A 27,852-nucleotide genomic window follows, 5' to 3' on the forward strand; every position below is an offset into this window, starting at 1 on the left:
TGCTCAAAAATCCTCAATGACTCCCCACTGTTAACTAGATAAAATAGAAATATATTCCCTGACATTGAAGATCTGCCACAATTCAATTGCAACCTTCTTTCCACCTATTTTCATTCTATTTCATTTCATACTATTACATGTTTCCTAATCTTGAGCTCTATTTAATTGCTACTTCCTTCACAAAATTTTTCTAAACCATCCTTCAGTAAAATTGATTTTTCAAATTCTCAAAGCACTTTATCTAGATCTCTCCTTTGCCCTTACCACATTCTGCCCCATATCTCACTAATCTGTATTCATGTCACACCCATTTTTATAGCTAGAAGTCTATTAAGATGCAGAACTTTAGCATAGGGTTTTTGGCAAAGATTAATAACATAATAAATTTGGATGAATTGCACTCTACAGTCCAAAGTCCTTTGGAGCACCAAGGTTCTATTATTCAAGGATTCTATTCTTTAGACAATTATAGGTTGAATGAAAGTTCTTCACTTTAAGAGGAATTTCATTTGAAGAGTAAAACTGTTTAGGATCAATTTATTCTGTAAACAAGAATCTGTGTTTATCCTACTCTTAAGTTTTAAAAAAATTACTATATATATACATACACACACACACACACACACACACACACACGAAAATAAAAAAATATATACATAGAATTCTATGTTGGCTTTTATTAATGCTATCTCATCAAGATCACATTTCTAAAATGTCTTACTGATATCACTAAATTTTTATTACAAATTCACTGATGGGCAGCTAGATGGCATAATGGATAGAGCACAGGCCCTGGAGTCAGTAGGACCTGAGTTCCAATCGTGCAGTTGTGTGAACTTGGCCAAGTCACTTAACCCCACTGCCTTAAATTAATAAATAAATAAAAACTTTAAATAAATAAATTTCATTGATAAAGTGAATTATAAAGTCACATTAATGAATCATCCTTTTCAAAAAGTGACAAGCACCCTCAGGAACCCCCCCCCAGGAATAACAAGACACATTTAGAATGGAAGCCCATGAAAGTGTTAACCTACAGGTCACTCACACAAACATGCATGTCTCTCAAAGGAATAAGAAATCACAAATTCTCTTGCTTAGGCTAATCAGTCCAAGGAAACTCTGCATCCCATTAAAATTGAAAAGTGGCACATTCCCAGCAGAAGGCACCACCATCTGCTCACACCAAACCACTTTCAGTTCAAGCCATGAAGTTTACCAGGAGGGTCTATTATAAACAGTGAAAACTGGTACCCTGATTGAAAATCACCTCTCAAAGATTCTATACCTTAATTAGCTAGGCTAATATGAGAAGAGTAGAAATAATTAAATGCCAGTACTTCAAGGATATGTGATTTCATCAACCTAAGTACTCCTTCTAGCAATGGTTCACAATCCCTTTCAAGAAACTGTGAACAAAAAATGCAGGCTGGTATTGAGAGCCTCTCTGAATTTAGCTCAATTTCTAGACCTCAGGAAATATATTCTATCACCAGACCCATTCTTAAAGTCTTTCTAACTTACACTCTACTTCAAGAATTATAACGTCAAGAAGCTCAATAGTATGGTGGAAATAGTATTGGATCTGGAATTAGGAAACTGAATTCAAATCCAGTCACAGACCTCTACTAAGTGACCTTAGGAAAGTCATTTAACTTGTTTGCCCCAGTTGTAAAATGGAGATATTATACACCCAAGAAGGTTATAAAGATCAAATGAGATTTTTATAAGTACAAAGCCCAGTGCCAACACATAATACATGCTCTGAAAATGATTTACTCACCACCACTATCATCACTATTGAATCTACAGTCATCTTCACACCACAGAGAAATATAATAAGACTCTGGCATGTTATCATGTTATAATAACATTAGTAATAAAGATAGCTGGATCCATTCCTTTGGCATTTTGTGATTGACAAAACTCCTTTCTTCACAACCCTCTGGTATACACAGTAAAAGATAACATGCAATCTTTTCCAACCCTCATTTCCTATCATACACTATGTGAGGAAGCTGGGAAAGGAAGAAAATCCAAGAAGGTACTATACAAGGTAGAAGGGACAACAATAAAAGATAAACTCTTATTTTCTTCTGCTATCTCTCCAAGGAGAATAGACTTCATACAGATTTTAAAAGACTTCAGCTGGTACACAAGTTTTATGAAGCACTATGCTAAACATGATAGATCCAAAGAAAGGCAGTTATTTCCTGCTCTCCAGGAGCTCAGTCTAAGGGGAAAAGACATGCACACAAATCTGAACAAAAAAAGATATATACAAGATAAACTGGGGCAGTCTTGAAGGAAAGGCACTAAGACAAGGTTTCATTCAGAAAGTAGAAGTATAGCTGAAACTTGAAGGAAGCCAGGGAAGCTCAAAGGCAGATGAGGGGGAGCGTTCCAAGCACAACACAGTCAGAAAAAATGCCAAAGCAGGAGAGAGCAGTACCATATGCAAGGAACAGCAAGAAGGCCAGTGTCAATGAGTCACTGAGTACCAGAGGAAGGTAGGAAAGGATCAGCTGACAGGTTTTAAAAGTAAACAGGTTTTAAAAGCAAAAATGATCTGACATTTGATCCTGGAGGCAATAGTGAGTTACAGGGGCTGAATAGGCAACATGATCAGACAATTTGATGCCAAAGTGGAGGAAGGACTGGAGAGCTGGAGGTAGGCAGACCCACCAAGCAGGCTACTGCAGTAGTCCAGACATGAGGAGTTGAGGCCCTGCACCCAGGTAGTGGTAGTATTAGAGGAGAGCAGGTGATATTTATAAAAAAAAAAAAGTTACAAAGGTAGGAACAACAGGACTGGGCAACAAATTAGATGAAGGGATGAGAGACTGAAAAGTCAAGGAGGGTATCTAACCAGCAAGCCTATGTGTCTAGATGGATCAGGACACCCTTTACAGTAATAGGGAAATTAGGAAGACAGGAAAAAGGTTTAAGGGCAAAATAGTAAGTTCCTTTTTTTTGGACATGTTGAGTTTAAAACATCTATCACACATTAAATTAAGTATGCCCAACAGGCAGGTAGAGATGCAAAACTACAGGTCAGGAGACAGGTTAGGATTAGACTAATCTGAGCATTTTCTGAAAAATAAGGTATCTTATAATGTGAGGGCTGGAGGGAAGGGGAATATAGAGGAGAGACACAAGTTACTATAACTGACAACGTTCTGGACTTTTCCTACCAACCTCATCCTAACCCGTTCTTCTGACTGGAAACAATAAAATAGGATAACATCAGCCCAGCGGAACCCTCATTTTAAAACAAAGATACATCATCTTTACAGTATTTGCTTTAGAGTACTTGAAAAAAAGTCAAGCTTGTTCTCTTCAAATATTCATAAAAAGCATTTTTTGTCAAAAGAATTCATTAAGAATCACCCTGTTTCCTGTAGTCAAGATTCCTTTTCAAATTGCACCTTATTTCCTATATTCCTAGAGAAGTATCTCACTGGCCAAAGAACCCACTATGCCCAAGATGTCCAAGAGTTATCTCCCCCTTCACATCTTCCCAGGGGATGGAGTGAACCTCAGCATTTTAGATCTGTAGCACTATTAGTTTGCTTTGAAAGATCTCCTGGAGGTATCCATGTCATCTACTTTATCCCACTGTCAGAGTTTACACAGTTCAGAGGCATCCACTCAGGGGTAGGCCAACAGCATGCTGTTCAGGTGACAACATGAGATTGGAGCTGCCTGGGCTCCTGGGTACTTCTTCCTACTTCATAGAAGGGAAGAAGGAAAAAGAGAGAAAGAGAGGGGGGGAAAGGGGAAGAAATGAGGAAGATGATAAGGGAGGAGGGGAGGGAGGAAGAGAGACAGAGAGAGAGTCAGAGAGAGAAGAGAAGAGAAGAGAAGAGAAGAGAAGAGAAGAGAAGAGAAGAGAAGAGAAGAGAAGAGAAGAGAAGAGAAGAGAATGAAAAAAAGAACTAAGAGTCTGAACCACAGACATCTCAGACAAGAAGACATATGAAGTCTAATTGAAGACCTCCACTAACCAAGATCTTACTAGCTCCCAAGGTAGGACAATTCAGCCCTTTTTCATTATGAGAAAATGTGAGGGTCAAAGAGTAAAGTGACTCATCCTAAGTGGTGCCAGAGATTAAGTTTGTCTATGACAGATCTTCCAACTCTAGTCCAGTGGCACCCACTCCACTGTGCTGTCACAGCAGGATTAAGTCAAGGGTAGGGAATTATTGGGCAAGGAGATGCCTATTTCAGGAGGGACATGCATAAACACTTAAGGGCAAGAGAGGGTGAGTCAGACTGAGGACAGTCAATCTGTGCCCCTGCCTGAACAGAGAGTACAAGGCGGGGTGTAGGAAGAAAAGGAGGTTGAGACTGTATTTGAAAAGAGCCTATGTAGGAACATGCAGACATCCCACAAAGCCTGTGCTACACTTCATTTACAAGGGTGTGGTATGTCTCTGACCTCTTAGTAAATCCTAATACAAACTACTGAGTCTCAGCAGCAAGAGAAAAGGTCTTCTATATATTTTATGCTCTCACATTTAAGAGTGCGGTCACTCAAATAAATAATTAACACTTCCTACCTTTCAAACCATGTACTACCCACTTACTAATTGTGGTTATCATTGAAAGAATATTGTACTGGCTCTGCTAACTAGATTGTATGAATATGGGCAAGCAAATGACTCATTTGTAAAATGAAAGTGTTGGATAAGATGGAATTTTAATCTTATCTCAGATAAATATCAATGAGGTAGAATAGGAAATTGAATCTATTTTCTCATTTGCAAAATGAAGGGATTAGATTAAATGAACTATAATGTTAGTCTTAACATGCCTTAAATGAATATAATGTTAGTCTTAACATGCCTTCAAACTTCAGGGCTTCCCAGATAAACGACAATGATGGAGGTTAGGAAATTGGGGTGAAGAGAAGAAAGTTACAGAAATTTCTTATATTAGATCAAAGATCATAAAGATACATAAATACATATGTACATATTGTCTCCTCTTATAGAATTAAGTTCCTTGAGAGTAGGGACAGTTTCATTTTGTCTTTGTAACTCCAATATCTGGTATAGTGCCTACACTTAAATGAAATTATTGAGGTGGAAAACATATTTATAGTTCCCCTTATTGCACCCTCTTTGTTTTACAAATGAGAAAGACCCAAAGAAAGAAAGTCCATTTGCTCAAGGTAATAAACAGAAGAACCAAGATTCAATCCCAGATCCTCTCTCTAAATCTAGTGTTCTTTCCACTGGACTCAGAATAAGCATTAGGATTTTTTTTCTAGTTCAAGAGTTCTATCAAGTTATGAAAGTTATCTCCCCACCTTAACTGGAAAGTACTTGATGAAAAGGGTCTAGAGTGTTATCATACTCACTATTAGGCGCACAGCAGGCACTCAATAATGTTTTGGTTGGCAATGATCCAAGGCAACCAACATCTTCAAATCCAATGTCAAATCGAATAGGCTAAGTACAGCTATGTTAATTTAGGGTCATAAATCAAAGAAAACACTTAGAATAGAGAATAATAAAGAATGGAATAATCTCCTGGAATACTGGAGCAGAAATCAAAAATCCTTGGTTCAAGACTCAGCTCTGCCACAAACTTTATGTCTTCGATCAAAGGTTTTATACCTTTAGGTTTCAAGTCTCCTTACCTGAAAAATGAGGAAACTAGGACTGATGGAGTCTAAGGTCTTTCATTTAAGTTGTCATACTTCTCTCATCCTTAGCACTGCTCCACAGGATAATTTTTAATTCATTCAGTATTACAATAAGGAAGAATGATATTATCGCTTAGCAATTATAAGCAGCCTACAGAACATATATATTCCCTAATATATTTTGGATCTTTTATCCTTATTTCTATTGTAAAGACTGAACATGAAGGGAGGGATCACCAGTGGTTTGAATCAAGAGGTGCCAGGGGGAAGACAGCATTTTGTTGTGGGCAGTCATCTTAGCTCCAGAACTGGCCTCCAGAAAGGTCATTTTCAGTTCTTCTTACCTTGAGTACTCCTTCTCTAAAATGGGAAATTATATAAACTATCAATTTAGGGGAAACAAAATCATTAACAGATTTAGGGAGGGTGCCCAACAAGTATCAGTGACTCCCCCAAAGCCTACAATTATTGCAACCAGTAAGATAGAACACAAGATGCAAGCATTTCAGTCAGGCCAGAGGATTCATCATCTGGGAAATTCTGAAAAAATTTCCATAGCTCCTACACAGCCACTGACAGACTGAGAACCAGATTGCAGACAGCTGCAGTTCATCATGGCTTAGAATGTTTACAAGCATTTGTCATAAAGTTCCCTTAGCCAAGAGGGAATTTGAAAGGCCCCATAATTCCAGAAGCCTCTCCCTCCTGTTAACAGAGGGCTTTCAGCAAACTTCCTCTAAAATCCAACATATTTGAATACTTAGGGAATAGTAATCTTGTCCTATGAATAGAGGCCATTTCATTGAGGAAGCCCCCTAGACTTACAGTCAAAGTGTTTTTTTGAGTCCCCAGTCAGTAAATGATCACTGGTGAGATCATAAATAAATCACTTCACTTTTCCACAAGCATCAGTTTCTTCATCTGTAAAATGGGAAAACAATAATGGCATGGTGGACAAAAAGCAGTTCTGAATTAGGAAGACCTGATTCAAGTCCTGCCTCTAAAACAAATTAGGTTTGTCATCTTGGCAAAGTCACTTAAGCTCTCTGAGAGTCAACTTCTTCTGTAAAATGGAGACAACAATACTTGCAACTCTGTATATCTCAGGATTGTTGTGAAGGAAGCATTTGACAAAAGCAGCTTGCCTACTTCAGAATTGAGTGGGGAGGTTTTGATGCCAGAATAAAGTATACTTCAACTACTACCAAAAAAAGAACCTGAACCCCAGGAAGGTTGACCATTTCTAACTATATACCCCTTAAAAGGGCAACTAGGTGGTGCAGTGGATAGAGTACCCACCCTGGAGTCAGGAGGACCTGATTTCAAATCCAGTCTCAGATACTTAATAATTACCTAGGTGTGTGACTTTGGGCAAGTCACTTAACCCCACTGCCTTGCAAAAACCTAAACAAACAAACAAACAAAAGCAACGAGTGTCTTAGTGATGCTAACAGAGAATTATAATTCTGAAAAATCTTGAATTTATTTTTGATTTCCTTCCTTTGCTTAAGTTTCTGCTACAGTCTGATAAGTGAATTAACCATTTCAGCACTTTGAAATTATTTTAGAAATTGAATAAGGTAGCTGATTCAAAGCATAAAAAGGAGAAGTTATAGGATACAAGCTACTGATGCCAAAAATGGGAAATTGAAAAAAAGAATAGACATTGTCACCAATTATCACCACTTCCTTACATACTATCACCATTTTCTAAAGAAATATAATCTAAATCTATTGCCACAGCAAGCAGAATCTAGAAATCGCCTCAACAAATACTTCATATACTTACCAAACAGAGAGATAAAGCAATCAGGGCATCACTGCTTTAAAATATGGAGCAAAATGGAAGATTAAGAGCAGTTATCACCTCATAAATATCAAGAAGCAATGGAAGGGAAAACAAGTTTACAAACAGTTTGGCAAGTAGACAAACAATCATCTCAATGCCATTTAAAAAGAAAACTGAAGAAGTCAACTAAGGAAAAAAAGGAAAAGATTTATAAAAGTTTCTTTAAAAATTTCCCCCCATTAAATATGGTGGAGCCACCACATCTAGACTAACCCCATCTTTGATGATGGTAAAATAGTAAAATGTCCTAATCCTTCCCCCCAAAAAAGAGAAGAATAGCTAGCTTTTGTATATAAAGAGCAGATCTGTTTGAGAGGCAACATAGTGGTGAAGGTTTTAAGGAAAAAAGGTACATGGCTATCATGACCACTACCACTCCAAAAAATAGACTACCAATGACTACTAGCCCCATTGGTCTGTTTTCCCATCCCTATAAAATATATTGAAATACCCTGAAGAAGACATACAAAGGAAAGAAGTCAGACTTTTTGTAAATGATGTTCTACAACTCACTACATCTTTATGACTAAATGGTATAGAAAATAAAAGATAACACTGCTTCAAAGAAAGAGGATATACCAAAATATAGCAGCTCTTTTTGTAATTATAAAGAACTGGAATCTAAAGGGTGTCTATCAACTGTGAACTGAACAAATTACAGTATATGACCCATCATGGAATACAACTGTCTAGGAAATCATAAAAGAGATAGACAGCTTCAGAGAAATGTAGGAAGACACATATGAAGTGATGAATAGTAAAAAAAAAAAAAGAACAATTTAAACAACAAAAAGAATTGTAGAAACAAACAGCTTGGAAAAATTAAGGAACTCTGATCACATAATGCTAAGTGACAGTGTCTTCAGACAACCAATGATAAAACATGCAACCCACCTCCTGACAAGGGGGATGGGGGAACCAGAGAAAATTGATTTTGTTAACTGAAAAATAAAATAATTTTAAAATCATTTGATGAAGGATAACAAAATAACACTTCTCCAATAATACTTTGTATCTACATGGAATATATTGTGTCTAATTTCCTGTGTACATATTGCTTCTCCATTACCACCCTCAGTAAAATACAAATTCCCAGAAAGGTAGAAAATGTTGGAGGATTTGTCTTATATGCCTAGCATGAATAAGGTGTCTCCTTTGTATATGATTTAAACACACACACACACACAAAAGATTACTTAAAGATGCAACAAAAGAGATAACTTTATTAAGGAAAACATGCTCATTAAATGTATTTGGAGGAGACCTTCTGGATGGTAATATTCTCCAGATGTTATTGTTGATAGATAACTCAGAACTGATCGTTACAACAACTCTTTAAAGTAAGCAAAGCAAGAACTATCCCCATTTTCCTGGGAAGGAAAGTGCAATGGACAGACATAAACTCAATTTTACTACAGTTCATCATCTGATTCTTAATTGGCTGAGTCAGGATGCAAGCCCAGGTCCTTCTTGCTCCAAAGTACTTCTTCTTCCAAATGACTTTGGAGTCAGAAGACATGGATACAACAAATATATCTGCCTTGCCTCATATTAGCTTGTGGGCTTAAATCATTTCATCTCTAGGCCTGTTTCCTCATCTGAAAATAAAGAGGCTTCTGGGCTCTAATATTCTTTGTTCTCACATCCCAGCTACCTCCAAGACCATCATAATCAGGACACCACAGAGACTTAATATAAAAATATCCTATCCTGTCCTCTCTTTCATTAAAGATTGTTTTGAGGGCACTGGATAGATTAGAATCTGTTAAATAATTCATACTGCCTAAAAGAACATTTTCTAAATTCAACAGATAACTTCTTGAGCAAAACAATTATTTACATATTTATATAATACTGGTTGCTGCCCTTCAGGGTTCTGACAATGGAATATATATTTTGGAATGTAACAATACAACAATAGAGAAATATCCCTAACCCTAACTTCAAGTCAAATGAATACCAGGGTGATTGGAGTCCATAAGGAGCCAAGTATTAAGACAGTTAAATCTTTATAGCCCTATAAATCCCTATGTCTCAGCAACTGCTGTCACTGATGCCCAGAGCAGCCAGATTACATAAGCCCTCATATCACATTATACTCCAACCTTCAGTGGAATTTGTCATAAGGCTCTGCTTCACATTCTCAGGTATTGGGAATCAAGGACAAAACAAAGGAGAAAGGATCAAATAAAATCCATGGTCAATCAGGATGGAGCTGCTGAGTTCCATGCCTCTCCTTGAGGGAAACTATCAAGGAGTGCCTGCTCCAAATCTTCCTAGTAGACAGAGTGGAAGATTTAAATTAAGCAGAACTGGGTTCAAATCTTAACTGTCACTTCCTATGTAACCTCAATACAAAACACTTAACCTCTCATGAATTTCTTTTTTAAAAAAAAGTTATTTATTTTCATCAATATGCACATGTATATTTTTGAGTTACAAAATTTCCTTCCACCCTCTCTTTCCACCTCTCCTCCCCTCAGCAGCAAACAGTGAGGTTAACATTGTACATACATATTTAGATAAACATGTTTTCAAATTAGTACCTTTCGATATGAGAAATCAGGATCAAGGGGAAAAAATACATAAGAGATAATTTCTATAAAGTGTTCATCGGATTCTGAAGGATTGGGGGTTTTTTTTGTGCTTTGTTTTGTTTTTTTCCTCTGGTTGGGGATAATATAGTACATAATTAATCAAATACAGTTGTCCTAGCTCTCTGGACTGTTGAGGGGAGCTTCTTCCATCAAGATTGTTCATCTCATAATGTTATTGATATATATACATTGTTCTCTTGGCTCTACTCCCTTTCAAACACCATCAGATCCCATGAGTCATTCTATGCCTCTCTAGAACCTGACCATTTGTGGTTTCTTATATAACAGTAGTAATCCATAGCATTCATATATAATAACTTGTTCAATCAATCCCTAATTGATGGGCAACCCCTCAACTTCCAATTCTTTGCTACTACAAAAAGAGCTACTATGAATATTTTGGAACATGTAGGACTTTTCCCATTTTTTTAATTTCTTCTGGACATAGACCCAGAATTAGAATTGCTGGGTCAAAGGGTATGAACAGTTTTATTGTTCTTTGGGCATAGTTCCATATAGCTCTCCAGAAAGGTTGGATCCTTTCACAACTCCACCAACAATGCATTCCTCTCCAAACAAGGTTGATCACTTTGATCATTTTCCCATTTTCTCATCTTGGCCAATCTGATAGGTGTAAGATGAGTTTCTTCATTAGGAAAATATTGAACTGGTTGACCACTAGGATTTGTCTAAGAATTTCATCTTTAGAGAAGATCTCAAAGGTCTAGTTCATCCAAGAACTGAAGCATCTTTAAAACAATGCCCAAACTTCTTTATTGAACACCTCTAGTGATGGTGAATGTGTTAACTTGCATTTCTATTCTCCATAGCTTGAAATTTTGGGAAATTATGCCTCACTACCTGGAAATCAGTCTTCCTGAAACCCTCACCCACAGGTTCTCTTCCATAGCCTTCTAACAGCATTTCAGATACTTGATGACAGGGATCAAGTCTTCCTATTTCCTTTAATCAAACCTGATTCAAGTCCTGAAGGAGCACAGGTTCTAACTTCATACCCAGGAGCTCCACCAGTTTTTAACATGCAGAAAAATATCAGTAGAGCTGACTAAGCTCCCAGAGATCATTTCCTTTTTAAGCTTCTGGGGCCTAGAAGGAAGTAAATTTCCCAGGCTTCTTTCGTAGTTCATCTAAACCTCCAGATTTCCCATCTAACACTGCAGTGGACAGCCATATCCAGAAGTGATAGTCAAGAAAGATTCCTGGACCACTACACTAAGGGAGGGGATCCTGGGCAGGATTTGCAAGCAAAAAGCAATTCATCTTACACTATTTCATATAATGCTTTGGTGGAAGAGAGGGAAAGAAAGGGAAGGCAACTAACTCAGCCTCTTGTTTATTCCAAAATACCTGTCCCTGAATAACTTTTGCCTGTTTGTATAAAACAAATCTATCCCCAAAAGAAGAAAGACATCAATATCAGTAAAGCTATATAAAGGAATGTGAAAAAAACTTCAAAAAAAAAAAGGATTCAAGGATGCCCAGAATCATTTCAGTCTCACTGCAATCAGTTCAAGATCTCCCCTGGGAATTCTGGTCCCTTAGGTATATATGTATTCCAGTAAATCATATGATTTATTATGATCCTACCACACAGATGTGAGTTCACTGAAAACTGGGGGGAGGTAGAGTGTAGAGAAGTCGACAGTTTAGAATGGCAAGTACTGAAGAACTCAAAGCCCTAATAATTTAGTTAAAAATTCTAGAACTGTCTAGATAAGAGCATTTAGAAAATGTCACAGTCCAAACTTCCATCAGAAAATATTGATAAAAAAGATATGACAGCCATCCTGTTCTTAGGGGTCAGCCTGTAGTTTGTTACCTAGCTCTCCTAGACTGGCTAAGGAATAGTAAAAAACACCAAACTTTAGATGATCTGAGTAAACGATTTAATTTCCCAAAGCTCCAGGGGTCAAAGACATTCAAATCCAAATGAAGTTTGAAAGAAATCAACAAAAAAAACTAAAATGGGGAAAAAATGAACTAAGAACTTGCATTCAAGAACTGGAGTTCATGGGGACAGGATGAGTTCACTTAGTTTGGTACAGAGATGTCCTCCATGCTGCATTAAAAAAAAAAACAAACTACTGGATTACTACTCTCAGGATAAGGGCTTCACAGGTTTATGCATAATATATCCTTTAAAGTCAGTCTCAATTACATCACATATTAATGATACCATTTAGCTCTCCCAAGTAAAACCAAAGGAATCTTCATTCACTACCACTGGTGAGTTTTTAGATTTAAAAAAATTTAAATGAGTTTGGTCAATTAATTTTTATTAAGTGCTTGTTATGTACCAGGAACTTAACTAAGAACTGACTCAGAATGAATGAACACCTTGCAAACAGATGAGTCCCCCAATGTTTGGTGGATGTTTGTTAGTTTTTTATTTTAATTTTAAACACAATAATCAGTTTGGGTTCTTTTTCTTTTCCGTTTTTTTTCCCACAAATTGCTTTGGCAAAAAGGTGAAGTCTTATAGAGTCTATCTCAGAATGTTTTTAAAACATAAAATACATAAGACTACAAAGAATAATGAAATAAAATTATCAGAATTTTTTTAAATCCCTGTACTCCCAGATTATGAACCCTGCACTAACTAAATAAATGACATAAGCTTTAGCAAGAAGAAATGATTTGTAACTAATGTCAAAGAAATTGAAATTCCATCCCACAGCACAGAAAACAGCTTATAATACAGCAGGAAGAACTCTGGATTTAGGGTTGCAAGTCCCATCAAATTCTCTCCCTAAACCTCCATTCCTTCCATCAGCAAAAATGGGAGTGGAGAAAAAGAGAAGTCATTAAAGTACTTTCTAAGGTCCTTTTCAGCTCTAATTACAATAATTTTAAGAGGAAAAAATAAAACTTCATTACCATTCTCCAAATGCCTCCCACAATTAAAAATAAAAATCTATGCCAAAGTATGCATCAAAGATTTTCCAAATAACGAAACCTCAGTTTGTTTAGGTTGCTGGTGTTTTGTTGCTTTTGCTTTGGGATCCTCCCTTTATTTTGAGGGAGGTAAAGAAGTTGGGAGGGGCAGAGCAGCACAGTTCAAAGCTAGGGGAAAGTAAGAAACTTGGGGTCTTCAGTCAAGTAAGTAAAGAAGTTTCACATGACAATGGTGGATCTGAAAGGGAGCTCAGAACCATAAAACACAGCCAAGTCTGAGCTGGAAGGTTGCCTCAAGGTTCAACTATCCCATTCTACTTATAAATTCGCTGCTATTCATGGATTCCTAAAATAAGGCAGTCAACCAATATGAATTAATGAGATTCAATGTCAGGATAAAATAAAAACTGGAATCACACTCAAAAGACCTGGAATTAAATCTAATCCAACACTTATTAAACACCTAGGCTGTTCAAGACACCAGACAAAACAAGGGAGAAACAACACCAAAACACAATGTCACCCTACCAATCAAAGGTAATACAAAGGAAATACAAGGCAGGTAATACAAATATGGAGGAGAAGGATGGTGTCAGGAAAAGCTTTACAGAGAAGGTAGCACCTAAACTAAACCTTGAAGACATGTCAGAGGTAGAAATAAGGAGTGAATATGGGAATTAGTTATATAATGGGCCCTTTGCCTTTCAAAGATTATTTTGGCAATTGTGTGGTAGGTAAATTTAGAAAAGGGAAAGCTCAGTAGCAATGCAACCAATTAAAAGGCTATTACAATTGTCTAACTAGAGGTGATGAACTTGGCTGAGTTTTATGGTTCTGAGCTCCCTTTCAGAACTACCATTGTCATGTGAAACTTCTTTACTTACTTGACTGAAGACCCTAAGATATATTTTCATATTAGCCACGTTGCAAAAGAAAATTCAAATAAAAGAAAAAAACAAAAAATAGTCAAAAATATGTTTCAATCTGCCTCAGATTCCATCAGTTTTCTCAAGAGGCAGATAGCATTTTTCAATTTTAAGTATTTGGAATAGGAAGGGACATGCAAGAAATATCGTAGAGACAGAACTGGCACAACTTAAATATTTACAGGGTAGTAAAAGTCCAAACCAACTTTAAAGTGACAAACCTGAGTGACTTGGAGGATATCAATACTTCAGAAGAATTTTGAGGCAGGGGGAAACAATGTCTAGGGATAAATAATTAATTAGACTGAGTCTAAAAAGCCAATGAAGGCTTTAGGTAGAAAGATCCATCAGCCAGTTTATAACAAAGGAAAGGAGAGTTCAAGAGTGAAATTAGAGCTGGATATAAGTTTAGAAATCCATGGCATTGAAATACTTGAACATCTACCAAGGGAGAGAGTGAAGAAGGCACTAAATAAAACTCTGAGGGATAATCACAAATTTGGAGAAGAACTTGGAGAGAGCAATGTCAGAGAAGTCAAGGAAAAGTCTGCAGGAAGATGGAGGGAAGGGGAAGAAGATATAGAAATCAAAGAAAATGAGGGCTAATAAAAGGTCATGGAATTTTGCAGTTAAAAAATTATGTGTAGGGGAGGCTAGGTGGCACAGTGGATAAAGCACCGGCCTTGGAGTCAGAAGTACCTGGGTTCAAATCCGGTCTCAGTCACTTAATAATCACCTAGCTGTGTGGCCTTGGGCAAGCCACTTAACCCCATTTGCCTTGCAAAAAACCTAAAAAAAAAAAAAAAGTTTGTGTGACCCTTAGAGAGAACAGCCCAGGAGTCAAAGTTAGAAAGAAAATATTTGAAAAATAATAGCTAACATTTATATAGTGCCATTATATGTGCTTGGCACTTTACAAACTCGATCTCATTTGATTCTTTCAACAACCTCATTAGATGATTGAGATTACTATCCCTATTTCAAAGATAAGGAAACAGACAATAGAGGGGGGGTTTTTTGTCTTTATAATGGATTTGCTTAGGGTCACACAGCTATTAAGCTTCTGAGATCTGATTTGATCTATTAGCAGGTCTTCCTGACTCCAGACCTAGAGTTCTATACACTATGCAATTTAGCTGAGAGAATAATGAAAAAACAGCAGGAGTCAGTGTAACTTTCTAGACAGTATCCAGGAAATATAGCTATTCAACAGTATTAAATGCTACAAGATCAATAAAAATGGAACACCATAAAAGGGACTTTGATTTTAATAGATAATCTCTCTGGAACTAAATTTCCCCCATGTGTAAGAGATTGGAAGATATGATGTACAAGGTCACTTCCAGCTCAAAGTCCTAGATTTTCATAACAATCTTTTTTTTTTAGGTTTTTGTAAGATAAACAGGGTTAAGTGGCTTGCCCAAGGCCACACAGCTAGGTGATTATTAAGTGACTGAGATCGGATTTGAACCCAGGTACTCCTGACTCCAGGGCCGGTGCTTTATCCACTACGCCACTTAGCCGCCCCCCCTTTTCATAACAATCTTGTGACTTTAGATGGGTGAGTACTATATTTTTTCTCAATTATATACAAACAAAAATTTTTAACATTTTTTTAAAAAATCTTGAGTTCCAGAATCTTTCCTTCCCTTTATCACTTCTCCTATTCCTTGAAAAGACAAGCAATTTGATAGAGAAGAGTGTATATGCGCAATTATACAAAACATACTTTCATGTTTGCCATGTTGCAAAAGAAAATACAGATAAAAGAAAAAACAATAAAAATAGTCAAAAATAGATGTTTCAATCTGCCTCAGATTCTGTCAGCTTTCTCAGGAGGCAGATAGCATTTTTCAATTTTGAGTCCTTTGAAACTTAGATTACTGTATTGCTAAGAAAATTCACAGTTGATCCTTGTATACTATTGCTGTTATTGTGTACAATGTTCTGGTTCTGCTCATACCACTTTGAATCAATTCAATTAAGTCCTTCTAGGTTTTTCTGAGAGCATCCTACTTATCATTTCCTATAGTACAATAGCATCACACAAAATCATAACACAACTTGTTCAGCCATTCCAGCCATTCCCCAAATGACAAGCATCAAAAAGTGAATACTATTATTCCCATTTTAAGGGGGGGGGGGGGACTAAAGACCAGAGATCACATAGTTCATAAGCATAATGATCCAGGAATTAAGCAGTATCATGAACATAAAGAATCGTTAAGACTCTAAGACAAAGGTTTCCATTTAGAGTTCAATAAAGTGGTCCAATGGGTTCAGGCTAAAATTATTTAATGGTGCCTTAAGTCATAAATAATTGTAAAGAATGAGTATTATGGGGCAGCTAGGTGGGGCAGTGGATAGAGCACTGGCCCTGGAGTCTGGAGTACCTGGGTTCAAATTCATCCTCAGACACTTAATAATTACCTAGCTGTGTGGCCTCGGGCAAGCCACTTAACCCATTGCCTTGCAAAACCCTTAAAAAAAATGAGTATTATATTAAATTACCCTGGGGGTGCAAAACACTTTTTATTGTTGTTGAAAGGACTCTCACAACAAAAAAATGTTGAGAACTGCCTTAAGTCATTGTCATTACTATTTCAGATGTTTCTATTACTACTACTACTACTACTACTACTACTACTACTACTACTACTATTTTTTTGGCTTACTGTACCTTAAGATGTCTCACCCATTACAACTAGTCACTCACCTCTATAATAGTTCAAGAAAGTCAACACCATTCACTATTTCATTTCTACCCTGAGGCCCAAAGACAGCATGAAAGTAAATGTCATATCAAGCCCAAAGAATTCACAAATTAGACTCAACGAAATCTGAAGGACTGATGTCTCACTGCAGCATCTGAGCCTTGCTACCAAAACAAACCAAGGATGGAATTCTGCAGATAGAAGCCCAAGTGTTTCAGTGACCACTCTCCTTCTTGACTCATCCACAAACAGTAACTTCCATATTTATAACACCCCTATACAATTCTAGCTCCCAAACTGGAAACACCCATTCATGAGCTGTGCACTCTTGAGCAGGTCATTTCCTTCAGTTAAATAAGTTGGACAATTTCCAAAAATGTGCCTTCCTAAATATCCTGTTCTTGAAATCTTATATCACCTATAAGCTGTGTCCCAAGACAGATCAATTCACCGAGTCTCAGTTTCCCCATCTTTAGAATAGGAATTAGGGGGGAAAATTTTATTAACAGAGTTAATGAGAAAATACTCAATAACTATGAGTTAGGAGGAATTAGACCCAAGTCCTGGGAGTCCAGATATCCTGCATTCTTTCCACTGTATCACAAGGACATTTATCCCTCCTGAAAGGGTTGCTCTATATGACTGCCAAAGACCCCTCCACATTTAATAAGAACAGATCACATGTCTTCCATACCCTGAAGTTTACAAAGCACTTCCTTCACAACAATATTGTGAGACAAACAGTATAATAACTCTTTTTACTTATTTTATAGATGGAGAAAATGGGTATGACTTAGCCAGGGAAATAGTTAATAAATGGTGGTCAGGATTCAAAATCACATCTTCTTGATCCCAGTATAGTGTTCTTTTTACTATACTACAAATCACATTCAGGTTTTTTGACTCTTACTAGAAATCACCACATCACCATGATACAATTTGGGTAAAAACATATCAATGTTTGAGTAAAAAGTGGAACATCTTGTGCAAGTACTATAAAAAAGGTCCTCCAGGAAAACAAACTTCCAACACTGAAATTATAAAAACATACAACATAGGTCCTGATATGTATATAGATGGACTTCTATCATCTTGATCATATGTGCAAAGAAATGGTTCCATTAGGCTGCTAGGGTACAGGCACTTTAGAGTCACTATTTGCAAATATTTAAGTGTACCCAAAAATATAAAATTTAAAGTGAAGATGTGATTGCACAGAGAACAAAAGGCAGGTTCTCATGAAATATAAAACAAGGAACATGAAAGACTGGACTTCACACCTGAGGAACAACAAGCCTTCACAATGGAGGGGTTAGTCCTCCCTGAAAAACCCTAACAAGAGATCATATAGTGGATAAACTGGGAAGCCTCCAAGGCAAGGCTCTAAGATTAAGAAGGAAAGGTTTCCTGCAGAAGATGGGATTTTTGAGACTGAAGGACTCCTGGGAAGCTAGAGGACAGAGATGAGGAGGGAGAGTTCAGAGTATAGATAAAAACACTAGGTTCTGAGATGAAGGATTGAATATGGGGAAATAGAAGGGAGCCAGTATCACTACCTTGGAGAGTATATATGGAAAAAAGAGAGGTGTAAGATGGGGAAGGTAAAAGGCAACCAATTTTTATAAAGGACTTTAAAAGCTAAAAAGAGGATTTGTGCCCAAGGATAAAATAGAGTTGCTGGTACTAACCTGTAAAGGGGATAGTCAGACTTGCAGTTTAAAAAGATCAAGGGGTAGGGCAGCTAGGTGGCACAGTGGATAGAGCACCAGTCCTGAAGTCAGGAGAACCTGAGTTCAAATTCAACCTCAGACACTTAATAATTACCTAGCTGTGTGACCTTAGGCCAGTCACTTAACTCCACTGCCTTGCAAGAAAAAAAAGAAGAGATCAAAGGGATAGCTGAAAGGAGAGTAGACTAAAGTGAAAAAGCCTGAGGAGGGAAACCAACCAGCCAGATACCCCCCAGTGCCTAGGACACAGGAATGTTCTCCTAATTAATTACACACAAAATATTCCAATGTCATTGTAAAATCAGCTAATACATAACAGGCTCTCAAATTTTTACTGAATAACCAATGAGTGGGACAGCTAGGTGGCCAAGTGGATAGGCCCTGGAATCAGGAGAACCTGAGCTCAAATCCAGCCTCAGATACTTAATACTTACTTAGCTGTATGTCCTTGGCAAGTCACTTAACCCTATGCCTTGCAAAGATAAAAAACAAACTAAAAAAAAGAATAACAAATGTGCTATTATGATGAAGAAGGTTAGACATGGAATCACAAACACCCAAGTTCAAATCCTGCTTCAGATATTAATTAGCTGTATGACTTTGGGAAATTCATTTAACTGTATCTGTCTCAGTTTCCACAACTGTAAAATGGGGATAATAATAGCAACCTACTTCCCAGGGGTTGCTGAAGACCAAATATGATTATTTGCAAAATACTGTATAAAACTTAAAGGACTAAATAAATTCTATTGATGATGATTGATGATGATGATGATGATGATGATAAAGATGAAAGTTTCCTGGTTTTCCAAAAGCAAAGGAAAACATCATTTTACAAAATCCCTTGAGCCACAGAAAACAGCAAAAATATCATTATTCATGAAGGGAACAGTGGTTCGTGCCAATGTTCTGGAGATTTGTCCCTCCCTTCCTTGTCCTCCTCTAAATAACAAGAAACAGAAACCTAAAATTGTATTAAGGTCTAAGAAATCATTTTACAATCCCAGAAATGAGAAGTACCTGCCAAATAATAGAGCTGAGATTCTGAACTCAGGGACTCTCCACCATATCCAGTATGACAGTTCACTACACATCTAGCCGAAACAGTTTTAAGTGCAAGAGAAGAAATTTTGGAGAAAAATCAGGATCAAAAAGCAATGTCTACTGCAAAACAATCCCATTAGCCTCCTATACAAAGGTCTCTGTGCTACTCACTACCAGGATATCATCTACTTTGTAACAGGGCCTCTTCCCAAAGAAAGAAACCAGACCTTGGTGGTCAGTCAGCTGTATAAAGCACCAAGGGGTCAAGTACTGAGCTAAGAGCCAGAATTTAAAGACCAAGAAGAAAAAAAATTCCTTGCTCTGAAGGAACTCATAGTCTAATAGAAGGAAGGACCCCTGCCCCCCCCCACAAGAGATATATACAGAAAAAATAAGGATAATTTTAGAGGGAGGGTATGAAGATTAAGGAGACTTGAGAAAGGCTTCTAACAAAAAAGACTAACATGAGTGGACAAAGTATATCAATAAGAGTAAGGTGTAAGGTGTTAAACAGTTGATCCATTTGTCAAATGGCCAAGATGCTTCCAGACCATGACAACACATAATCTAACCACAGTTTTCAACCCTCAATCAAAGAGACCCTTGGTTTTCAATACAATACTATTGTGTGATCTTAGACAAGTCACTTAACTTCACTGCCCAGCAAAAACAAAAACAAAAAAAAAGCAACATTTTTTCCCCAAATTTTGACTGCTCTTTTCTAAAACTCATCTTCTAATCCCTCTAAACAGGTTTCCCAAGTAACAAATCTAAATTCCTCAGATCAGAGAATCAGCTTTTATTTATTTATTTGTTTGTTTGTTTGTTTATTTATTTGTTTTTTAAGGTTTTGGGCAAGGCAAATGGGGTTAAGTGGCTTGCCCAAGGCCACACAGCTAGGTAATTATTAAGTGTCTGAGACCGGATTTGAACCCAGGTACCCCTGACTCCAAGGCTGGTGCTTTATCCACTACTCCACATAGCCGCCCCTGAGAATTAGCTTTTAAAGCCCGTGAAAAGCACCTCAGAAGAGCCTTTTCCCCAGGATGGCACTGAAGGCAAAGAAGGAAGCAGATGTCCTCCCCAAGGCAGAAGCCAAGTCAAAGGCCTTGAAGGCCAAGACGACTGTGTTGAAGGGTGTCTATAGCCACAAAATGAAGATCTGAACCTTCCCCACCTCCCAGAGACCCAAGACACTAAGATTTGAAAGTAACCCAAATACCCTTGGAAAAGTACCCCTCAGAGAAACAAGCTTGATCACTATTCCATCAGTAAGTTCCCCCTGACCACTGAGTCTGCTATGAAAAAGATTGAGGGTAACGACAACCTAGTCTTCATTGTGAATATCAAGGCCAACAAGCACCAGATCAAGCAGGTGATAAAGAAGTTGTATGACATCGATGTGGTGAAGGTCAACACAATGATCTGGCCTGATGGAGAGAAAGCCTAGATCTGGCTTGCTCCAGACTATGATACTTGATATATTGTCAACAAGATTGGAATCATCTAAACTGTCCAGCTGTCCTGCTTCACCCCAATAAAAAGTTTTCCAGGAAAAAAAATAAATTCCTCAGGTCACCCTCTCAAGGCCCTCCAACATTTATCATTTTCCCCCAAATCAAAAAACTCATAAAGGCAATGTGAAATCATTAACATTGGATGTGGCCTAGACCTCACAACTATATTATAAACACTTATTCAAATCAATATATTTACTGAACACCGATATCTTCTCATGAAGAGTAAAGCACAATCTCTGTTGCAAAAATAAGCTATTTACAGATTTACAAAACAGTTATTTAAAATACAATAAAGTATGGTTTAAGATCTTCAGAGAAGGTAAGGGCCATAGTGCAACAGGGAACAATATAAGAAAAAATCAGAGAAGCTGGAGTTAAGGTGATATGGAATAGGAGATGGTTCCAGGTCTAGAGCACAAACATTAGCAAAGATCAGAATGTTCACTGGGTGGACCTGGGAGATGTCAAGAATCAGCTTGGCCAGATTAGAGGATCTGTTCAGGCGAGATCATGGACTTCAAGGAGGGAACTCCAAATGCTAGGCTGAGTTTGGACTTCATCCCACAGGGAATAAGGAACCAGCAGAAGCTTTTAAGGAAAAGAACGCCCTAAGAGGTTTTTAGGAGTCAGGTGAAGAGGGCAAGTTAATATCTGCCCAGGGTCTTGGTCGGCTAGGGTATGAGGCCAGATTTGAACTGGAGTGCTCCTCTTCAAGACTAGGGCTCCATCCACTGCACTAGCTGGCTATCCCCAAAAAAGGTGTTTTAAGAAAATCTAGTAAAAAATAGTCAGTAAGCAGGGGAGGGGGGGGAGAAGGATTTTGACTGTGGGCTCCTCCAGGGCAGGACAAACCTGGCACACAGAATCCATACTACCACTCCCTGATCAGACCTCAGGGTGAAGGCAGTCCAAGATGAGCCAGCAGCAGGTGGGAGCAAGCAGTCAGAAGAGAGCTATACAAGAAATGGAATAGCAAGAACAAGAAGGGCCTGAGGCAATTTAGTCCACCACTTTATAGATGAAGAATACCCAGACAGGTTAACTGATTTGCCCTAAGATCTCCAAGTCAGCTTCAGAACCAGGCCTTGAACACAGGTCCCTTGATTGAGAAAGGGCTCTGCTTCCAAACCATTCAGAGAATGACTTATTTAATAGATGATGCCTTGAACTTTGCACATTGCCCCAGTACACGGTGGACACTTAATAAATGTATACTGATGGACTGACAGGTAGTTATACTTTTGAGCCAATCTGTCAGAGAGAATCTATCTTTATATTTGTTTGTGGACTGGAAATGATTTCCCTGCTACAGGAACTCCAGATAAGGAAATTCCCTTACATCAATGCAGGGCTGCACCACTTTACTACATTTAGGCCTTAGAGAGTACCTGCAGCACAGAAAAGGGAAGTGACTTGCCCAGAGTCACAAAGTAAAGGGGTATGTGTCATCAGAACTTGGAACTCAGATCCCTCAGCCCCTGAGGCTATTTTTTTTTAATCCACGCACGAAGTCAACCCGTTATTTGGTCAAAATTTTAAAATAACTTTCCAGACCCTCTATGAAGATGAGTTGGGGATAACATTCTATAGCAGCATCTATAAATAGTGTCCAATGTTCTCAAATGAGAACTCCACATCCACAATGGCTTTTAGAGAAAATAAGCTAGGACTGCAAATGCTGAAGAATTGGTACTGCTTTTATGGAACAAATGTTGTGTGTGGATTCATCCTAACATCCCAAATGGAAAATTTGACTCCAGAGTGAAGAAATGTTGCTTCTCTTTTGGTAAACTATCTTCAAGTGGAAATTTCAAGGCAAGTTTCAAGTGGAAACCACCACTTGAAGGCTTTTAGCTCTTGGGGAAAAGGGCACTCTATATAAATGTATCAAATGAGGTCAAGCAGAAAAGAATCTATTCTTTGCCCTCCTGTTCTTTTTTTTTTTAGTTTTTTTGCAAGGCAAATGGGGTTAAATGGCTTGACCAAGGCCACACAGTTAGGTAATTATTAAGTGTCTGAGGTGGGATTTGAACTCAGGTACTCCTGACTCCAGGGCCAGTGCTTTATCCACTGCACCACCTAGCTGCCCCACTCTCCTGTTCTCTTAAGTTTTTTACACTGGCAAAGAGGAGTCCTACTGAACCTATTCTTTTTTTTGCAAGGCAAAGATCACACAGCTAAGTAAGTATTCGGTATCTGAAGTCAAATTTGAAAGCAGGTCCTCCTGACTCCAGGCTAGTGCTCTATCCACTGCATCAGTAGCTGTCCCTAGTCCAACTGAACCTTTTCCAACTTCTTTGGGCCCAATGATTATACCTGAACCAGAAAATCACATAAGAGTAAGATATTAGGACAACAAGGACCTTAAAAACCATCTAGTTTTAATCAACCTTGAATGACCTAACACTTTTCATAAATACAATAATGCAAGACACTACCTAAGGACTCATGATGAAACATGCCATCCACCTCCAGAGAAAGAACTGATGGAGTCTGGGTGTAGATTGAAGCATACTGTTTTTACTCTATATTTCTAGAGATTTTTTTGGTCTGTATTTTCCTTTGCAAAATAGTTCACGTGAAAAATTTTTACATTAACTACACATGTGTAATGTTTATCAAAATGCTTGCCTTCTTAAGATGAAGGTAAGGAAGACAGAGAGGGAATTCAAAACCCAAATTATTTTGGGGTTTTTTTTTACAAGACTTGCCCAAGGTCACACAGCTAGGTAATTATTAAGTCTAAATTTGAACTCAAGTCCTTCTGACTCCAGGGCCGGTGCTCTAACCACTGCACAACCCAGCTGACCTCAAATTTTTTTAAAAAGAATATTAAAAATTGCTTTTAAAAATTGAAGGAATTAGAATTGGGAAGGAAGAGACAAACTCTTACTCTTTGCAGATGACATGATGGCATACCTAGAGAATGCCAAGAAATCATCCAAAAGACTACTGGAAACAATTAGTAATTTTAGCAAAGTTGCAGGTTATAAAATAAACCCTCATAAATCCTCAACTTTTCTATATATGTCTAGCAAGATATAACAGGAAGAGCTAGAAAGAGAAATCCCATTCAACATAACCTCAGACAATATAAAATACCTGGGAGTCTATTTGCCAAGACATACTCAGAAATTTTTTGAAAACAATTACAAAACACTTCTCACAGACTTAAAATAAATGGGCAAATATCAACTGCTCATGGATAGGTAGAGCTAATATAATAAAAATGACAATTCTACCAAAACTAAACTACCCATTTAGTGTACTACCAACCAAAATTCCAAAAAATTACTTTAATGAGTTAGAAAAAGTTGTAAGTAAATTCATATAGAGAAATAAAAGTCAAGAATTTCCAGGAATTTAATGAAAAAAAGTTCAAAAGAAGGGGGCTTAGCACTACCTGATCTAAAATTATATTACAAAGCATCAGTCATCAAAACTGTTTAGTATTGGTTAAGAAATAGAGTGGTGGACCAGTGGAGTAGACTAGGTGCATTAGCAAGAAATGATTACAATAATCTGCTGTTTGATAAAGGCAAGGAGTACAGCTATTGGGATAAAAACTCTCTCTTTGATAAAAACTGCTGGGAAAATTAGAAGTTAGTATAGAAGAAACTTAGATTAGACCAACACCTCACACCCTTTACCATTAAGATCCAAATGGTTACAGGATTTAGACATAAAAAACAATACTATAAGCAAATTAGAAGATCAAGGACTAGTTTCCCTGTCAGATCTATGGAAAGGGGAGCAGTATATGACTAAGGGAGAGATGGAGAACATCACCAAAAACAATCTAGATGATTTCGATTACATTAAATTAAAAAAGTTTTTGCACAGATAAAACCACTGTAACCAAGATCAAAAGAAATGTAGTAAATTGGGAAACAATCTTTACAACTAATGATTCTAACAAAGGACTCATTTCTAAAAATATACAGAGAACTGAGCCATATTTTTAAAACAAAAAGCCATTCCCCAATTGACAAATGGTCAAAGGATATGCAAAGGCAATTTACAGGTAAGGAGATCAAAGCAATCCATAGCTATATGAAAAATTGCTCTAAATCATTAATTATTAGAGAAATGCAAATTAAAGCTTCTCTGAGGTACCACCTCAAACCTCTCAGACTGGCCAATATGATCAGAAAGGATAATGATCACTGTTGGAAGGGTTGTGTGAAATCTGGGACACTATTACACTCTTGATGGAGCTGTGAACTCATCCAACCTTTCTGGAGAGAAATTTGAAACTACACCCAAAGGGCAACAAAAATGAACATACCCCTTGACCCAGCAATACCACTACTGGGTCTGTACCCTGAAGAGATGATGAAAAAGGGTAAAAACATCACTTGTACAAAAAATATTCATAGCAGCCCTGTTTGTGGCAGCAAAGAATTAGAAATCAAGTAAATGTCCTTCAATTAGGGAATGGCTTAGCAAACTGTGGTATAAGTACGTCATGGAACACTATTGTTCTATTAGAAACCAGGAGGGATGGGAATTCAGGGAAGCCTGGAGGGATTTGCATGAACTGATGCTGAGTGAGATGAGCAGAACCAGAAAAACACTGTACATCCTAACAGCAACATGGGAGAGGTGATCAACCTTGAAGGACTTGCTCATTCCATCAGTGCAACAATCGGGGACAATTTTGAGCTGTCTGCAATGGAGAGTGCCATCTGCATCCAGATAAAGAGCTGTGGAGTTTGAACAAAGTTCAAGGACTATTCCCTTTCATTTAGGGAAAAAAACAGATATCTTATTGTCTGATTGTGTTATCTCTTAGGCTTTTTGTCTCTTCCTTAAGGATATGATTTCTCTCTTATCACACTCAATTTGGATCCAATGTACAACATGGAAACAAAGTAAAGACTGACAGAGTGCTTTCTGTGTGGGGGGAGGGAAGTAAGACTGGGGGAAAATTGTAAAACTCAAATAATATCTTTAATAAAAAATATTTAAAAATTGCTTTTACATGTAATTGAGAAAAATAAAGTTTTTAAAATAAAATTTTAAATTAATTAACTAAAATTAAATTATATTTTAAAAAACAGAAATCATCTAGTCTAAATCCTTCATTGTATAGATATAGAAATTGAACTCCAGAAAGGGGAAAATGACAGCCCCTCTCCCAGTATCTTAAAGACTGAAATAATTTTTAAAAAGTTCCTGGGTGACCTTGGGCAAGTCACTTAAACCCCATTGCCTTACCAAAAAAAAAAACTTTCAAAGATTCCTGCAGCATGTTCTTTTTATAAGAATGCACTAAGCAGACCAAACAAAACACACACACACATGTATATTCCAGAAGTTTTAGTGCAATTCTAAATTTAAAACTGGCAGGGTCATACAGTAAAGAGAATATCAATAGCAGAACTTGAACCCAGGTTCCCCAGACTCTGAGGCTGACTTGCTATTTACAATACAAATTCATCCCATTATTTTGTCAAAAATTTAATCTAGGGATAGTGATGGAACCTATGATTTAACAGTTACAGGGGTCTCCCATATGAGGAAACTCCCTCTCCCAAAACAAGTGGACATCTTACTTACAGAGGGAACATAGAGCATTTAAGAGGTGAATACTTACTCAGGACCATACAGGACATGTCAAAGAAACTACCTGACCCCACATCTTTCTGGCTTGTAAGACCAGTTCTATCCACAAACCCAGATGTCTCTCAGTGACTCAGTGTTTATGGACTTATTGTATACAAATTACATATCAAAATTAATTTGCCATAAACTATATTCAAAAATCTGTTACAGGCCAGTCAGGGACTGCCTACCTCGTCACTACTGCAGCCCTTGGCTTTTGAGAGGGGAAGGGGGCGTAAGGAGGCCGATCTGGCTGCCCCCCTCTTGGCCTGGGGTGCCTTCGGAACGGGGGATCCACATCATGTCACAGAAAAAGAAAGGCCGAAGCCTCCTCCCAGACAACAACAACAACAACTGCAGCAGGGCGCCAGTTTCAGCGGGGGTGGGGCCGCAAGTGGCCAACAGTCCCAACACCAGCAGCGGTGGCCCGGGCTTCTCCCAGGCCCACATCTAGGCCCTGGCCCAGGCAGGGCCCTCACAGGTGGATAACGTCATGGAGGAGGCGGGCTGTGAGGAGCCCAGGCCCTCAGCCACCCCACTGATGCACTCTACCTCCTCGCATCCACCTCCTTGTCATCATCCTCCTTGTCGTCCTCCCAGGCCCAGAAGAGGCCAGCAAAACACACCGAGGCCCAGGTCCAGCAGAAGGTGAGCAAGCGGGTGCAGTTCCTGCTGGTGAAAGACCAGAAAGAAGGAGGTGCCCATCCGCCAGGCCGACATGGTGGTGCCCATCCTGCAAGACTACAAGGACCTGGCCTTGGTCTTTGGGCTGCAGCTACAGGAGATGGACCAGAAGCACCATGACTACATCATCATCATCATCAACAAGCTGGAGCCCCTGGAGGGAGAAGGCATGGGGGTGGACAAGGGCATGGCCAAGATGGGCCTGCTCATGGTCATCCTCAGCCTCATCTTCATGAAGGGCAACTCAGCCCGCGAGTCCCTGATCTGGGATATGCTCAAGAAGCTGCGCAGTGACCCGGAGAAAAGGCACAAGACCTTCAGGGACGTGAAGAAGCTGGTTAAGGACAAGTTTGTTTGGCAGAAATATCTGGAGTACAATCGGGTCCCCCACACCGAGCCTTCTGAGTATGAATTCCTCTGGGGCCCCAGAGCCACCCATGAGACGAGCAAGATGCAAGTCCTTTGCTTCATGGCCAAGATTCAGAATCGGGAGCCTTCAAACTGGGCCTCCCAGTATAACAAAGACCTCCAGGATGATAGCCTCTGCTTCCACATCCAGTTCTGCTTTATCTGGCAACTAAACCACCCAGGTCGGCTTTGGGTACCACCAAG

The 27,852-nt window shown here is 38.3% G+C and overlaps 1 protein-coding gene and 1 pseudogene across 2 annotated transcripts in view; one reads left to right on the top strand and one right to left on the bottom strand.

The window, feature by feature from the left end:
* Nucleotides 1-27,852, bottom strand: part of ITPK1 (inositol-tetrakisphosphate 1-kinase) — a 359,936-nt gene that overhangs the window by 249,700 nt on the left and 82,384 nt on the right. The window lies entirely within an intron of this gene.
* Nucleotides 20,730-27,821, top strand: LOC141520495 (necdin-like; annotated as a pseudogene).

Source organism: Macrotis lagotis, chromosome 4 (assembly GCF_037893015.1).
Source record: "Macrotis lagotis isolate mMagLag1 chromosome 4, bilby.v1.9.chrom.fasta, whole genome shotgun sequence".
Taxonomy (NCBI): Eukaryota; Metazoa; Chordata; class Mammalia; order Peramelemorphia; family Peramelidae; genus Macrotis; species Macrotis lagotis.